At 35.2% G+C, this 16,281-nt stretch overlaps 1 protein-coding gene across 4 annotated transcripts in view; it reads left to right on the top strand.

Annotated features, from left to right (window-relative positions):
• The window catches only part of BLTP3B (bridge-like lipid transfer protein family member 3B), a 93,694-nt gene that overhangs the window by 16,341 nt on the left and 61,072 nt on the right, over window positions 1–16,281 (top strand). The window contains exon 1 of one of the 4 annotated variants that reach the window (XM_070789592.1): window positions 9,288–9,764. The exons of the other annotated variants lie outside the window; for them this stretch is intronic. The gene's annotated coding sequence lies outside the window, so the exon portion shown is untranslated. Of the gene's footprint in view, window positions 1–9,287; window positions 9,765–16,281 lie in introns of those variants that run through there. 4 annotated transcript variants of the gene reach the window in all.

Below are 16,281 nucleotides of genomic sequence, written 5' to 3'. Positions count from 1 at the left end.
TTTTTGTTGGGTTATAGAAATCTTTACCAGGCTCAGTCTTTTTCTCCAGCATTTTCTTACAGAAGTTTTATAGTTTCTGTTCTTAGATTTTAGTCTGCAATCCATTTAGAGTTAATTTGTTATTTGTGATGTGATTAAGTATCAAAGTTCTTTTTTCCTTCTCTTTGCATATTGCTAAACAGTTGCTCTAACACAATTTATTGAAAATACCATCTTTTTCTCACTGAATTGGTATTGTACCTTTGTTGAAAATCAGCTGACTGTAAACTTGGGTCTGTTTCAGGACTGTTTTGTTCCACTGATTATTTGTGTTTACTCCAGTATCAGACTGTGTTGATTACTGTAACTTTTAAATAAGCTTGAAATTGGTGGAACAAGGCTTCCAACATGATTTATCTTTTTCAGAGTTATTTTGACATGCTAGGTTTTTTGCATTTTCATGTAAATTTTAGAATCAGGTTGTCATTCCTACCAAAAAGTCTGCTGGATATTTGCTTGGGAGCCATAATTCTGTTTGGGGAGAACTGACATCTAAACAATACTGTCTTCTGATCTACCTGTTTTATTTCTCTATATAATTATGTCTTGTTTAATTTCTCTCAGCAGTGTCTTCTAGTTTTCGGTATATACGTCTAATAACCCTTTGTCAGGTTTATCTCTAAAAATTTCAAACTCGTTATACTAATGTAAATGATACTTTAAAATTTTCTGATTGTTTGTTGCTAGCATATGGAACCATAATTAACACTTTTATTGCAGTAACTTTTTATTGAGATAAACTTCCCATATGCAGCTCGAAATGATTTTTTTAAATGAGATTTTTACTTTAGAATACTTTTAGATTTATAGAAAAGGTCTAAGGCTAATACAGAGAGTTTTCATACATTCCCTAGCGCATCTCCTGTATTACTAACATCTTACATTAGTATGGTACATCTACCACAATTAATGAGTAAATATTTATATAAATTATTATTAACTACAGCCAATATTTTATTCAAATTTCCTTAGTTTTTGCCTAGTATCCTTTTTCTGTTCCAGGAACCCATTGTGAATACTACCTTATATTTAATCATTATGTCTTTTTAGGCCCCTCCAGGCTGTGACTGTTTCTCAGACTTTCCTTGTGTTTCATGACCTTGAGAGTTGAGTAATATTTGTCAGATATTTTGTTCAGTGTCTCTCCAACAGGCTTTTTATCTATTTTTTCTCATAATTAGAATGGGTTATGGGTTTTGGCAAAAACACAACAAAAGTAAAGAGCCATTTTTATTGTCAAATTAAGAGTGCATATTATCAGTGTGTTTTATCATTATTTTTTTCCAGTTTTATTGAGATATTTAATTAATTATACTGAAGTCATACAGCACTGTATGTTTAAGTTCTATAGCGTAATAACTTATTTTATGTACATGCATCATGAAATGATGACCAAAGTAAGTTTAGTGGACATCAATCATATCACATGTATACAAAATTAAATAATTGAAAACAATTTTGTTTGTGATGAGAACTTTTAGGATTTACTCTCTTAACATTCATATTAATATACAGCAGTGTTAATTATATTTATTATGTTTTACATTGCATCCTTAGTATTACTTATCTTATTACTAGAAGTTTGTACCTTCCAGTCAGTTCAGTCAGTCAGTCGTGTCTGACTCTTTGCGACCCCATGAACCGCAGCACACCAGGCCTCCCTGTCCATCACCAACTCCCGCAGTTCACCGAGACTCACGTCCATTGTGGAGAAGGTAGTGGCACCCCACTCCAGTATTCTTGCCTGGAAAATCCCATGGATGGAGGAGCCTGGTGGGCTACAGTCCATGGGGTCACTAAGAGTCGGACTCGACTGAGCGACTTTACTTTCACTTTTTCACTTTCCTGTATTGGAGAAGGAAATGGCAAGCCACTCCAGTGTTCTTGCCTGGAGAATCCCAGGGACAGGGGAGCCTGGTGGGCTGCCATCTATGGGGTCGCACAGAGTCGGACACAACTGAAGTGACTTAGCAGCAGCAGCAGCATGTCCATTGTGTCAGTGATGCCATCCAAGCATCTCATCCTCTGTCGTCTCCTTCTCCTCCTGCACTCAATCTTTCCCAGCATCAGGGTCTTTTCAAATGAGTCAACTCTTCACATCAGGTGGCCAGAGTATTGGAGTTTCAGCTTCAACATTAGTCCTTCCAATGAATACCCAGGACTGATCTCATTTAGGATGGACTGGTTGGATCTCCTTGTAGTCCAAGGGACTCTCAAGAGTTTCTCCAACACCACAGTTCAAAAGCATCAATTCTTCAGAGCTCAGCTTTCTTTACAGTCCAACTCTCACATCCATACATGACCACTGGAAAAACCATAGCCTTGACTAGACGGACCTTTGTTGGAAAAGTAATGTCTCTGCTTTTGAATATGCTGTCTAGGTTGGTCATAATTTTCCTTTTGTACCTTTGGACTGCCTTCAACTAGTTATCCCTCCCTCTGCCCTCTGGTAACCACAAATCTCATCTCTTTTTTGTGAGTTTATTGTTTTTGAAGTGTAATTGACCTACAGCACTATGTTAGTTCTTGTTACACAATGTAGTGATTCAGCATTTCTATATATTTCCTAATGATCACCACGATAAGTCTAGTTGACCATCTTTTCCCATACAGTGATATTACATAATTATTGACTGTATTTCCCACACTGTAGATTTCACACCTGTGACTTGTTCATTTTACAAATGGAATTTTGTACTGCTTAATCTCCCTCACCTATTTTTTTCTTCTTCTGTCCGTCTCCCCCCTGGTAACCACTTGTTCATTCTCTGTATCTGTTTTATGGCCGAGTAATATTCCTTTGATAAACATGTAGATTGCTTCCATATCTTGGCTATTGTAAGTAATGCTGCAGTGAACACAGGGGCACATATATCTTTTCTAAATAGTGTTTCAGTTTCCTTTGGATAAATATCCAGGAGTGGAATTGCTGGATTATGTGATAGCTCCTGGTGGCTCAGATGGTAAAGAGACTGCCAACGGTGCAGGAGACTTGGATTCTATCCCTGGGTTGGGAAGATTCCCTGGAGGAGGGAATGGCAACCCATTCCAGTAGTCTTGCCTAGAGAATTCCATGGGCAGAGGAGCCTGGCCGTCTACAGACCATGGGTTGCAAAAAGTCAGACACGATTGAGCAACTCTGTTTTTAATTTTTGGAGGAGCCTCCCTACTGTTTTCCATTTTGACTGTACCCATTTACAGCCCCACCAACAGTCCATGGGGGTTCCCTTTTCTACACATCCTCGTTAATACTTATTATTTGTGGTTTTTCTGATAATAGCCAATCTTACAGATGTGAGGTGATATCTCATTGCAGTTTTGATTTGCATTTCCCTCATGATTACTGATGTTGAGCATCTTTTCAGATTCCTTTTGATCATCTGTCTGCCTTCTTTGGGAAAATATCCAGGTCTTCTGACCTTTTTTAAATGTATGAATTCTTTGTGTTTTAACCCTTTGTTAGATATATTGTTTACGGATATCTTCTCTCATCCAGTAGGTGACCTTTTTATTTGTTGATAGTTTCCTGCACTGTATAAAAGCTTTTTAGTTTGATATAGTCTCATTGTTTATTTTTGCTTTAGTTTCCCTTGCCTGAAGAGATATGTAAATGTATGTTATTTATATTTATTTTTTATGTGTTATTTATATTTATATTTATATAAAAAATGTGTTATTATAGAAGTTCTATGATTTCTATTCTTACATTTGTCTTTATTAATCCATTTTAAATTTATTTTTGTGCATGGTGTGAGAAATTAGTACAATTTGATTCTTTTGCATGCAGCTGTCCAGTTTTACCAACATCATTTATTAAGGAGGCTGTCTTTTCCACGTTGTATATTCTTGCCTCTTTTGTTGTAGATTAATTGCCTATACAAGTGTCGGCTCATTCCTGAACTCTGTTCTTTTCCATTGATGTATGTATCTGTGTTTGTGCCAGTACCGTACTGTTTCGATTACTGTAGCTTTGTAGAGTAGTTTGAAATCAGGCAGTGTGATACTTCCAACTTTGTTCTTTCTCAAGATTATTTTGGCTCTCTGAGGTCTTTGTGTTTTTATATAAATTTTAAAATTGTTTCTAGTCCTGTGAAAAATACTGTTGGTAATTTGTTAGGGATTGTGTTGAGGGTCAGACATGACTGAGCGACTTCACTTTCACTTTTTACTTTCATGCATTAGAGAAGGAAATGGCAACCCACTCCAGTGTTCTTGCCTGGAGAATCCCAGGGATGGGGGAGCCTGGTGGGCTACCGTCTGTGGGGTCACACAGAGTCAGACACGACTGAAGTGACTTAGAAGCAGCAGCAGCAGCAGTAGCATTGAATCTATAGATTGCTTTGTGTAGTATGGTCATTTTAACAACATTTATTCTTCCAATTTAAGAACACATTATATCTTTACATTTGTTTGTGTCTTCACTTTCTTTCGTCATTGTCTTATAGTTTTTAGAGGACATGTCTTTTGCCTCCTCAGATAGGTTTATTCCTAAGTATTTTATTCTTTTTTAATGCAGTGGTAAATGGGATTGTTTCCTTAATTTCTCATTCTGACAGTTCATTGTTAGTGTATAAGGATACAATAATTTATGTATATTATTTTGTATCCTACAAATTTACTGAATTCATCAGTGAGTTCTAGTATTTTTTTCTTGGTGTCTTTGGGATTTTTATGTATAGTACCATGTCATTTGCAAGCAGTGACAGTTTTACTTCTTCCTTTCCAGTTTTGTTCCTTTTATTCATTAATTTTTCTTGTCTGATTTCTATGCCTAAGGCTTCCAATACTATACTGAATAAAAAAGTGACAAGAGTGGGAATCCTTGTCTTGTTCCTGATCTTAGAGGAAATGCTTTCAGCTTTTACCATTAAGTATGATGTAGCTGTGGATTTGTCATGTATGGCCTTTATTATGTTAAGCTATGTTCCTTCTATATCCACTTTGTTGAGAGTTTTTATCATAATAATTGTTCAATTTTATCAAACTCTGTATCTGTTGAGATGATCATATGATTTTATTCTTCAGTTAATATGGACACCACTGAGCGACTGAACTGAACTGAATATGGTTTATCACATTGATTGTTTTGTGGCTTTTGAGTCATTCTTGCATCCCTGGGACAAATGCCACCCAGTCATGCTGTGTGATACTTTTAATGTATTGTTTAATTTGGCTTGCTAATAATTCTCTAGAGGAGTATTGCATCTATGTTCATCAGTGATCTTGGCCTTGAATTTTCTTTTTTTGTGATGTGTTTGTCTGGTTTTGATATCAGGGTGATGCAGACCTTGTAGAATGAGTTTGGAAGTATTTCTTCCTCTGCGTGTTTTGGGAATAATTTGAGAGAGATAGGTGTTAACTTTTCCTCTAGCTGGTAGAATTCACCTTTGAAGCCCTCTGGTTCTGGACTTCTGTTTGTTGGGAGTTTTTGAAATAATTTAATTCACGTTTACTATTGGTAATTGGTCATGTTTTCTATTTCTTTCTGATTAAGTCTTTGAAAATTGTACATTTCTAAGAATTTGTCGTTTCTTCTAGGCTGTCCATTTTATTGACATATTTGTTGGTAGTAATCTCTTATGATCTTTTATATTTATGTGGTGTCAGTTGTAACTTCTTTTTCATTTCCGATTTTATTGATGTGGCCCTTCTTTTTTTCTTGAAGAGTCTGAGTAGAAGTTTGTCAGTTTTGTTTAAATTTTCAAATAACCAACTTTTTGTTCATTTATCTTTTCTATTCTTTTCTTTATGATTTTTTTCCTTCTACCAACTTTGGGTTTTGTTTGTTCTTTTTTTAGTTTCTTTAGATTTACGATTTTCCTCGTTTCCTGACATAAACTAGTATTGCTGTCAACTTCCCTCTTGTTACTGCTTTTGCTGAGTCTGTAGATTTTGGGTCATTGTGTTTTCATTTGTCTCTAGGTTATTTTTTAATTTTCTCTTTGACTTCTTCAGTGATTCATTGGTTGTTTAGAGCTTGTGCTTTTTATTCTTTTTTTTTCCCCTTGTAGTTGATGTTTAGTCTCATAGTGTTGTGGTTGAAAATGATGCTTAATGTTTTCAATCTTCTGAAATTTAATGAAACTTGTATTATAATCTATTGTGTGATCTGTCCTAAAGATCTGGCTTTCTGTTCCATGTGTACTTGAATTTATATTCTGCTGCTTTTAGATGGAATGCTCTATAAATATCAATCAACTTCGTGTGGTCTAATGTGTCATTTAGGACCAGTGTTTTCTTATTGATTTTTCTGTCAGAATCATCTGTCCATTGATAAAAGTAGGGTGTTAAAATCCCCTTCTGTTATTGTGTTATGATGAGTTTCTTCCTCTATGTCTGTTAATAGTTGCTTACGTATTTAGATTTTCCTATGTTTGGTGTGCATGCTAAGTTGTTTCAGTTATGTCCAACTCTTTGTGACCATATGTACTGTAGCCCATCAGGCTCCTCTGTCCATGGGATTCTCTAGGTAAGGATACTGGAGTGGGTTGCCATGCCCTTTTCCAGGGGGTCTTCCCGACCCAGGGATTGAATCCGTGTCTCCTATGATTCCTGCAGTGGCAGATGGATTCTTTACCACTAGCGCCACCTGGGAAACCCATGTTGGGTGTATATATTGTATATTTACAACTGTTGCATCTTCAACTTGGATTGATCTTTTTGATCACTATGTAATTCCTTCTTTGTCTCTTGTTACAGTCTTTGTATTAAAGTGTACTTTTTCTGATATACTTATTACTACTCTGGCTTTCTTTTGATTTCCATGTATAGAATATCTTTCATTCTCTTCACCTTCAGTCTGTATGTTTTTAGATCTCTTATTGGTGATGTTGCATTGATCACCTGATTGATACAGTGTTTGTCAGGTTATCCACTATAAAATTACCCTATTCCTCACTTTCATACCATATGTTTTGGAAGGAAGGAAGGAAGTACTATATGCAGCTAACACAAAATGAGTGAGGAGTTCTGCTCCACTTCCCTTAAGTTGGAATATCTTATAAGCTATTTAAAATTTTTCTGTGCAGGAGGTTTATCTATTTTCTTCCAGTTATTTACTTATTCAGTCATGCATTTTTATCTATGTGGACTCATGTATATTTACTTTATACTTTGAGTTATAATCCAATAAATTGTATTTTGTTGTCCAGATTTTTCCAGCTTTGGCCACTGGGAGTCTTTCTTGTGTCTTCAATTCATTTTATTTTATGTTAGTCTTATTATCTTGTAACCTTGGTAAACTCATTTATTAGCTCTGGTAGTTTGGGTTTGTTTTTGTCCTAATATTTGTAGGATTTTCTACATAGATGATAATGTCATCTGGGAAAAAATAGTTTTATTTTATTTCTAAACTGAATGACTTTTATTTTTATTATTTTAAAATTATTTATTATTATTTTTTTTGCCTTCCTATGTCAGCTAGAACCTTTAATACAGAGTTGAATAAAAGTATTGAGAGCAGACCTCCTTGTCTTGTCTCTGTCTTAGGGGAAAAGCATTTTAGTATCTCATCATAAAGTGTGATTGTAACTCTAGAGTTTTTGTACAAGTTCTTTGTAGTTTTGGGGAAGTTCTCTTCAGTTCCTAGTTTATTGAGAGTTATATGTCCACTCATGGTGTTAACTTTGTCAAATGCCTTTTTATGCCTCTACTGAGATCATGTGATTTTATTTTTCGTATGGTGAATTATATTAATTGATTTTGAACGTTAAACCAGCCTTCGTTACTGGAATGAATACTTGGTCATGATGTATATACTTCTTACATATTGTTTGTTAAACTGTGGGTCTTAGTTTGCCTTGTGCAGTCGGTGTTGTTGATGACCATTTTAAAAGAAGGAAATAGAATGGAAAATTTCAGGCTATATTAAACTTAACTTTGAGAAATAATTTGTTTCATATGTATGTACTGTAGTTCATATCCAAAAATTTGAAAACAGTGAATTCACTTTTTGAGCCTGAAGATGATGAGGCACAAAGTGGGGCAAGAAGGCAACTGGCCTTAAGAGGAGGGTGCCTGATTAAAGGAGGTACAACTGGGGTGAGGAAATGGTATTGGGTAAGGTAGGTGGCACTGGTGCTAAAGAACCTGCCTGCCAGTGCAGGAGACATAAGAAACATGGGTTTGATCCCTGGGTTTGGAAGATCCCCTGGAGGAGGGCATGGTAACACACTCCAATATTCTTGATGGAGAATCCCATGGATGGAGGAGCCTGGTGTGGGTTACAGTCCAGAGGGTTGCAAAGAGTTGGACAAGACTGAAGTGACTTGGCGTGCACATAAGGCAGAAACGGAATAGGGATTTCTTTAGAAAAGCCTCATTTATTTCTTAGTTTTGATTAGATAAATTTTTTTTAAAAATATTTATATTTATTTATTTGCCTGTGCCAGGTCTTAGTTGCAGCACACATGATCTTTGACCTCTGTTGCAACATGCAGTATCTTTAGTTGCATCATGTGGGAACTAGTTTTCCAACCAGGAATTGAACCCAGGCCCCCTGCATTGGGAGTGTGGAGTCTTAGCTACTGGACCACCATGGAAATCCCAATTGGAGAAATCTTTATGGCTGCCTGATGAAGCCCATGGTCTGTGAAAGGATGTAATTAGGTGATGATTAACAACTTAATGATCTTAGCCAAAGGACTTGGCAGACTATCAGATTTTGGGAGCATGCTCCAATAGCATGCTGTCTTGTATAACTTTACATATGGTCTTAAGGTACTCTTCTAGAAATATTATTTTTAGTAAAGTCAGGCAGAAGCTATTGTTAGAATTGCTTACATAAAGATTTTGGTTCTTATAATATCTTTTCATATACAGTGAGAATGTAATTTTTGTAGGGACACACAGTCTTGAGATACTAGTTAGTGATTTCAGTTACTAGTTTGTTTCAGGATTTTAGCTGGGCCCAATTGGAGAGAATGGAATAATGATGGGGGAAGAATCTTTATGGTTTCTTTTAAGTTTTAAATGTTGGATTTGTGTTTCTCAGTCATCATCTTTATTATTTGTCAGCTTGGTTCTAATGCAGTGTTTTAGTTTTAAATTTCTGAAGGAAGAAATCTGATTAAAGAATCTAAATGCCTTGTCAGTCTCTAGATCAAATCAGCTATAACCAAGGATGTATGTTAACATGTCTTATATCTGTACGTTTCCCCTATGTTTATAGCCTTTGAGAAGATGGAATCACTGGTAACTGGGCAGGCACCCTAGGAGGTATTTATTATTAATAAATTAATTTAAAAATAAGTTAATTAAATCAAACACAATGGTATTGAAGTAATTTATTTTCTGGATGGTTAAAATTAATCCTGTTGCTTTAAAGCAATGGTTCTTGGCTATTGTGGTGTTCAAAAACCCCCTTGAAGCCTATCTAAGAACTTCAGATTGTGCCTGCTTTAAACTTTTAAATTATACAATTCAACATGCGTTGTTAAATTACCTGTAAAATCTAGTTTTTCATGCATGGAATACCAGAATTAAAATGATTATTTCTAATTATAGCTGTTATTTGAGAAAAATATTATCAAGTAGCATAGCCACTTCCTAAGTTTAGAAAAATAGTAGGCATTGATGTGAATCTCTAATAACATATACTATAATAGGAACCATAAAAACTTTCAGGACAAGGTGAATAATTCAAGAAATGTGTATTAGCTGATGAAGTTTTAAAAGAATGTCCGAGGATTTGTTATCTGAATGTGAAGAGATAATTGTGGAAGAAGGTAAGTAGTTCAGAAAAGGCTTTATAAACTGTGTTCTAAGATTGTTTTTAACACTACAATTTTATAATTCTACCCCCAAATAGTATAGTTAACCTAGAGATAATTCATTTCATAAATCTGTTTCAGATTGCTTTAGCAAATAAAATAATTTATAATCTTTTTTTTAGGAATAGCTATGAAATGGATCTGATGAAATTTCAAATAAATCATGACTATAATTTACAATAACATTAGATATAAAATTTATACCTCTGTTTTGTCCTAAATATTTACCTTGCACAGTGCTTTATACATAATTTAGACTCTCATTATGTATTGATTATAAAATGTATAATATAAATCAAACCTATCCTTTCCATTTGCCTGGAAATTTTATTCCTTTACTTAACTATTTTGTTGTTAATAATGAAAAAACTAGTAAGTTTATTTTCATGTAATATATGTAATTAAAGAAGATTTTGGATGAAATAGACGTTAGCTTGCAGGTATTAACTTTAAAATTGGTACATTGTTAGAAATATAAAATTAACCAGGAAAATATATACATTCACCTTTAAATTTTATTTCATATAATACCAATGTTAAAATAACACCTGCTTATTTTAAAATAAATCTCTTTACATGGCATAATATGCATAGTAATGGGACATTCTGGTGTGTTCCTAATTTTAAAAATAAAATCAGTAAGAATTGTCCCAGTTTTATCTTTATTATGTTTTGACGTTCTTTTCTGCATTTGTTTTGATTTTGACATTTTCAGGTCAATAAGTTTTCTTTTTTACCCTCACTTTAAGTCTTTAACATATCTACTTTGGTTTTATATAGATTTCGTGTTTCTAATCTCCCACCTCTCCCTCATCTCTACCAAATAATTAATTATTCAGAAATTTAATTCATTGACTTAGAGTTTTACCATTTTTTAAAACGTTTGGTTTAAAATGTTTATATACCTTTTAGAGCTTTAAATGAGTCTTTAGTGAACTAAAGAGGTTTATTTTGATAACAATCGATTCTCTTTAGGATCAGGCTCTGGTATTATAACCCTGCTCAATTATAATGTTTAGTAGAAAAATACAATTATCTGGAGACTTCACATGGCAATTTAGTCCAAAGAGCTTATATCAACACTTGGACAAAGCATAGCAGAAGCATAGTTCTCCCATGCCTCGATGTTATTTTGTGGGTTTTCGTTCCTTTGTTTGCCTAGCATACACTTACAGTGTATTTTCCTCTATCAATTAAGTTATAAGAAATGTGACTGAGGAACCATTCTCCTGTCTCTCTTTATGGAAGGAACATAATTATATGAATAAATGACTGGGAAACATTTGTTTAAAACTGAAACATATGAAAATTAAAGCCTTACATATGAATAATAGCAGGGAAATAATTTGATGTGTCCGTGGCCTACCCAGTATAAGAAACCAACTTTCTCATAGCTGTGGATGTGACAGCATTATATCTTCAGCTTCCTCTTTAAAATATTTTAATAGATGAGCAATATTAACATGTACTATTTGGATAAACTTGAACTTTATTTTTTGGCCCTGTTGCTTGTGGGATAGTAGTTCCCTGGCTAGGGATCAAATTCTTGTGTCCTCGGTGCTGAAGGTGCATAACCCTAACCACTGAACCATCAGGAAGTTCCTAAGCTTGAACCTTTGTTATTGCTCCAGTTAAAAAGCTATAATCAGTGCCTTCATAAGTTTTTTTATTTAAACAAATTTTTAAAATGAATTAATTTATGGCTGTGCATGATCTCCCTTGCTGTGCCCGGGCCTTCTCTAGTTGCAGTGAGTAGGGGCTACCCTAGTTGCAGTGCTCAGGTTTCTCACTGGACTGACTTCTCTTGTTGCAGAGCATGGGCTCTAGAGCTCAGTAGTTGTGGCACATGGGCTTAGTTGCCCCACAGCATGTGGAATCTTCCCAGACGAGGAATCAAACCTGTGTCCCCTGCATTGGCAGGCAGATTCTTAACCACTGGACCACCAGAGAACTTCATTGCCTTTGTAATTTAACCCCAGTGAAAAGCAGGGCAGGAGAAAGACTCTTAATTGGATGTCTGTTTTGTACCTAATAGTTTATGTATTATCTTTAATCCTCACTAAAATCTTTTGAGGTTGGTATTATTTTCTCCACTTTACAGATGAGCAATTTGAGGCAGAGAGATACCACAGCAGGTAGCTTAACTAGAGTTCACATCTGTTTGTCTGACTTTAAGGTCTGTGCTCTTTGCAGGTGTTGTCCCTTTGGTATGAACTAAATTGAAAATAGGATTTCTTGTGAATAACATGTTTTAATCATTCCATCTACCACTTTTGCTTGGCTTGTCTTTTTGGGTTTCTGTTGAAGTTTTATCTTTATCAAAGTTATATATACTCCTTATAAAATACTATACCATACAGAAAAGTATAAAGATGAAGAAATCTAAAATCTCATCAATCATAGGTACTACTGATTTGAGATTTTATAATGCATTTTTTATATAATTGAAATCACATATATAATTTTGAACCTTGAATTTTCATCAGGCAGTATAGTGTAACTACTTCTTTATGTAATTGGCAACATATATTACTTGATACCATCTTCCCAGATGGTGCTAGTGGTAAAGAATTTGCCTGCCAGTGAAAGAGACACAAGATACATGGGTTTGATTCCTTGGTCGGGAAGGAACCCTGGAGTAGGAAATGGCAACCCATTCCAGTTTTTTTGCCTGGAAAATTCCACAGACAGAAGACCAAGGTGGGCTGTATTGTCCATGGGATTGCAAAGAGTTGGACATGGCAGAGCTGCGTGCATGCGTGTGTATGCACACACACACACACACACACACACACTATTTGATATATGTGTAGGTATAATATATCACAATTAAAGGGATTATTATGGATATTTAGGTGCTTTTTTCCTTTTGTAAATATCATTGAGACGAACATTCCTGTACCATAGCCAGTTAAGATGTTGCCTGATTTCTCCACTAATGACTCCTCCCTGCCCAACACTAAAGATATATAGTCAGATGTTGGTATTTATGAGTTACTCAGATTAGTTTTTGTTCATCTGTCCATTTGTCCTTTCTTCCCATCTTCCCATTCAGTATGATTACAGTATTTTTTTTTAATACAATTAGGTTCATTTTTTTCAAGTTACTTTCAGTTTTAGTTGTTTTCCTCTTCACATTCTTTCTTATTTTGTTTTTTTACGTATGAAGAATATTAACATGCTTTTCAAAAATCAAAACTATTCAAAGCCAGCTTGTCTTCTTGTGTACTCTGTCTGCTGTCTTCTAATCAAGGGTTTTGTTATGTCAGTTGTCTGCCCATCAGTAGTTTTCTTTTTTCTGCATCATTATTGTCCACATACAAGCCTGCTGAATTTTCTCCCACCTGAAAAAACAAAACTGATTTCTCTCCTACCTCACTGGCCCTTCCTTCTTAATTGCCTTTGTTGGCTCCTTGGCCTCTTAGTGGTCTTTGACCACAGTCTTTGAGCCATTTCATTTTTTTGTCTCTATCTTGTAGATGTACTTATATAAAACTGGTGATTATTAAATTTGTATCTGTAGCTACTGAATAAGATTTGAATATCTAGCTACTTCATTGGTATCTTCTCTTGGATATCTGATAAGCATTTCTTAAACTATTCTAAGCCTAAATTCTGATCCTTTATCCCAAACTTACTTCTCCCTCTCTCTCTTTAACCCAATAATTGGTGACTCTGTCCTTCTCTTTCCTCAGACCAAAAACCTTGGAGCCATCCTTGCCTTCGGTATGTATTATTAAATCCTATTGCTTTAACTTCAGAGTATGTCTTGAATTGTTCCCTTCTTACCACTTCCTACTCTTCCAACTTAATCCAAGGCAACATCTTCTGTTACCTGTATCATTGTAATAGTCTCCTGTCTGGGCTCACTGCTTCTGTCCATGTACTTCTTTCATCTCTTCTCAATAGAGTGATCCTTAAAAAAATTGTTCTCTTATCCTATTCTAGTCAAAACCATCTCCAGTCATTCTCATTTTTACTCACAGTAAAAACCAGAGTCCTTAGAGTGGCTTAAAAGGCCCCACATGATCTGGCCCCTGTTATTTCTCTAACTTTCTCTCTCTTCATTTTGCCGTTGTTCATTTCCTCCAGCCACCTTGGCCTTTTTTGCTATTCCTCAGACCTGTGTGTTCTTGCCTCAAGTTTTTGTCCTTAGCTTTAACTCTGCCTAGAGTATTCTTCCTCTAGATATTTGCATAGCTAGCTCCTTGGCTTTCTTCAGCTCTTTGCCCATATGTTACCTTTTTAATGAGGCTTTTCCTGTCCACTCTTTTAAAAATGAAAAGATCCTTTGCTTGCACCTCCTATGTTATTTTTGCTTTGTTTTTTCCTCCATAGTTATCAGACTCTGACTTATTATATATTTAACTTTGTAGATATTGGTTAAATTTTATTGAATGATGAATGTGTAATCAGCCCTCTCTTTGTCCATCAAAAGTTATCTTCTCTTTCTCTGGTCTTCTTGCTACATTCCAGATGCTGATCTCTTTTCTGTTCTACTTTATACTGTCTCCTGCCTCAGAACCTTTGTATGTTTTATTCCCTCTACTTGGAAAACACTTTTCTGTCCCCTTCTTTTTCTTGCCTAGTTAACTTCTACTACTCATCCTTTAAACATCAGCTCAAAAGTCCCTATTTCAAAGAACCTCTGGATTAAGAACCCCTGCTGTATTCACTCTTAGTCATGCTATTTGATCTCTCTCACCAACTAAACTGAGCACTTCACAAAGGCAGGAACCTTGAGTATACTGCTTGCCAGTGTATGTGTCTGAATAGTGAGGATACTATTGAGGATTCAGTAAGTATTGAGTTGGCCAAAAAGTTCGTTCAGATTTTTTCCTTTGGCCAACCCAATACTTATGAATTAGCTCCTTTCAAGCGCTAATATTCTGCCTTGAGGCAATGATAGGTCATTCCTATGTGCTTAGAAATGGCAGCCTATCAGGAAACTGTATTTTCAAATCAAATGTGATTCGTGGTAAGTTTGAAACGACTTGGCATTATTGATCAACTCTGAGTTAAATATGAACTTTATATTGACAAAGTCAATGTGTTGACATCTTGTAAGATATGAATCCAGATAAGATCTGACTCAAGAAATTCTGGTTTGAGTCAATGCAGAAAAATGTGTGTATTGATTCTTATTGGTGTGTGGGGCATGTAAATAACCCAGTACATTTTGTTGCTTTAATATTTAATATCAAAAAAAGGTAGAAGGCTGGCTAATAACTTTTTTGTTAGCTAGTAGTTAACTTTGTCAGTAGTTTCACTTTTGAAAAAGTAAAGCTGGGTAAAGTTAGCAGTTTTTTAACCTTTTAGGGTTATGTTGAGAATTAATATATATGAAAGTACTTTAAAGTGCATGTGTAATTTATTGTTATTACTAATATCATCTTTATTGGTTGTGACATTGGGCAAACAAGTTGGTTTCTCATTATATTTAATCTTGTAAAAAGTGGGAATAAAAGTAGTATTGACTCTAATGGGTTATCATGAGAATCAGTAATGTATACACTCAAGGAGAAGAGTCTGGTACCATTAAACCCTTGGAAAATCTTGGCTTTGTTCTGTTATTATTTTAAGTCTCTTCTTTTAAGTTTAAGAACTTTCCTTTTTAAATCATTATAGAGAATCTGCGTTCTTTAATTAGAATTCAGGGTCAAATCTTTAATGTGACTTTTGGCACTTTCATTAAATACTTGGCATGATGAATGGCAGTGGTGGCATCTGCTGCTGCTTCTACTTCTAAAGAGTTATATCTCATTTCCTTTGTGATGGAATTCCAGCTGAGCTATTTCAAATCCTAAAAGATGATGCTGTTAAAGTGCTGCACTCAATATGCCAGCAAATTTGGAAAACACAGCAGTGGCCACAGGACTGGAAAAGGTCAGTTTTCTACTTCTGCTCTACTGAGCAGAAGCCTTTGACCATGTGGATTACAACAAACTGTGGAAAATTCTTAAAGAGATGGTAATATCAGACGACCTTACATGTCCATGAGAAGCCTATATGCAGAACAAGAAGCAATAGTTAGACATGGAACAACAGACTGGTTCAGAATTGGGAAAGGAGTAGGTCAAGGCTGTATATTTTCACCCTGCTTATTTAACTTACACAGAGTATATCATGCAAAATGCTGGACTAGATGACTCATAAGCTAGATTCAAGATTGCCAGGAGAAATATCAATAATCTGAGATATGCAGATGATACCACTTTAATGGCAGAAAGCAGAGAAGCTAAAGAGCCTCTTGATGAGGATGAAAGAGATGAGGGAAAAAGCTGGCTTAAAACTCAACATTCAGAAAACAAAGGCCATGGCTTCCAGTCCCATCACTTCATGGAAAATGGATGGGGAAAAAGAGGAAACAGTGACAGTTATTTTCTTGGGTTCCAGAATCACTGTGGATGGTGACTGTGGCCTTGAAATTGAAAGATACTTGCTCCTTGAAAGAAAAGAAATGACAAACAGA

Source organism: Bos indicus, chromosome 5 (assembly GCF_029378745.1).
Source record: "Bos indicus isolate NIAB-ARS_2022 breed Sahiwal x Tharparkar chromosome 5, NIAB-ARS_B.indTharparkar_mat_pri_1.0, whole genome shotgun sequence".
Taxonomy (NCBI): Eukaryota; Metazoa; Chordata; class Mammalia; order Artiodactyla; family Bovidae; genus Bos; species Bos indicus.
Note: the sequence above shows the minus strand (reverse complement) of the source record. Positions and strands in the feature narration are given on the sequence as shown.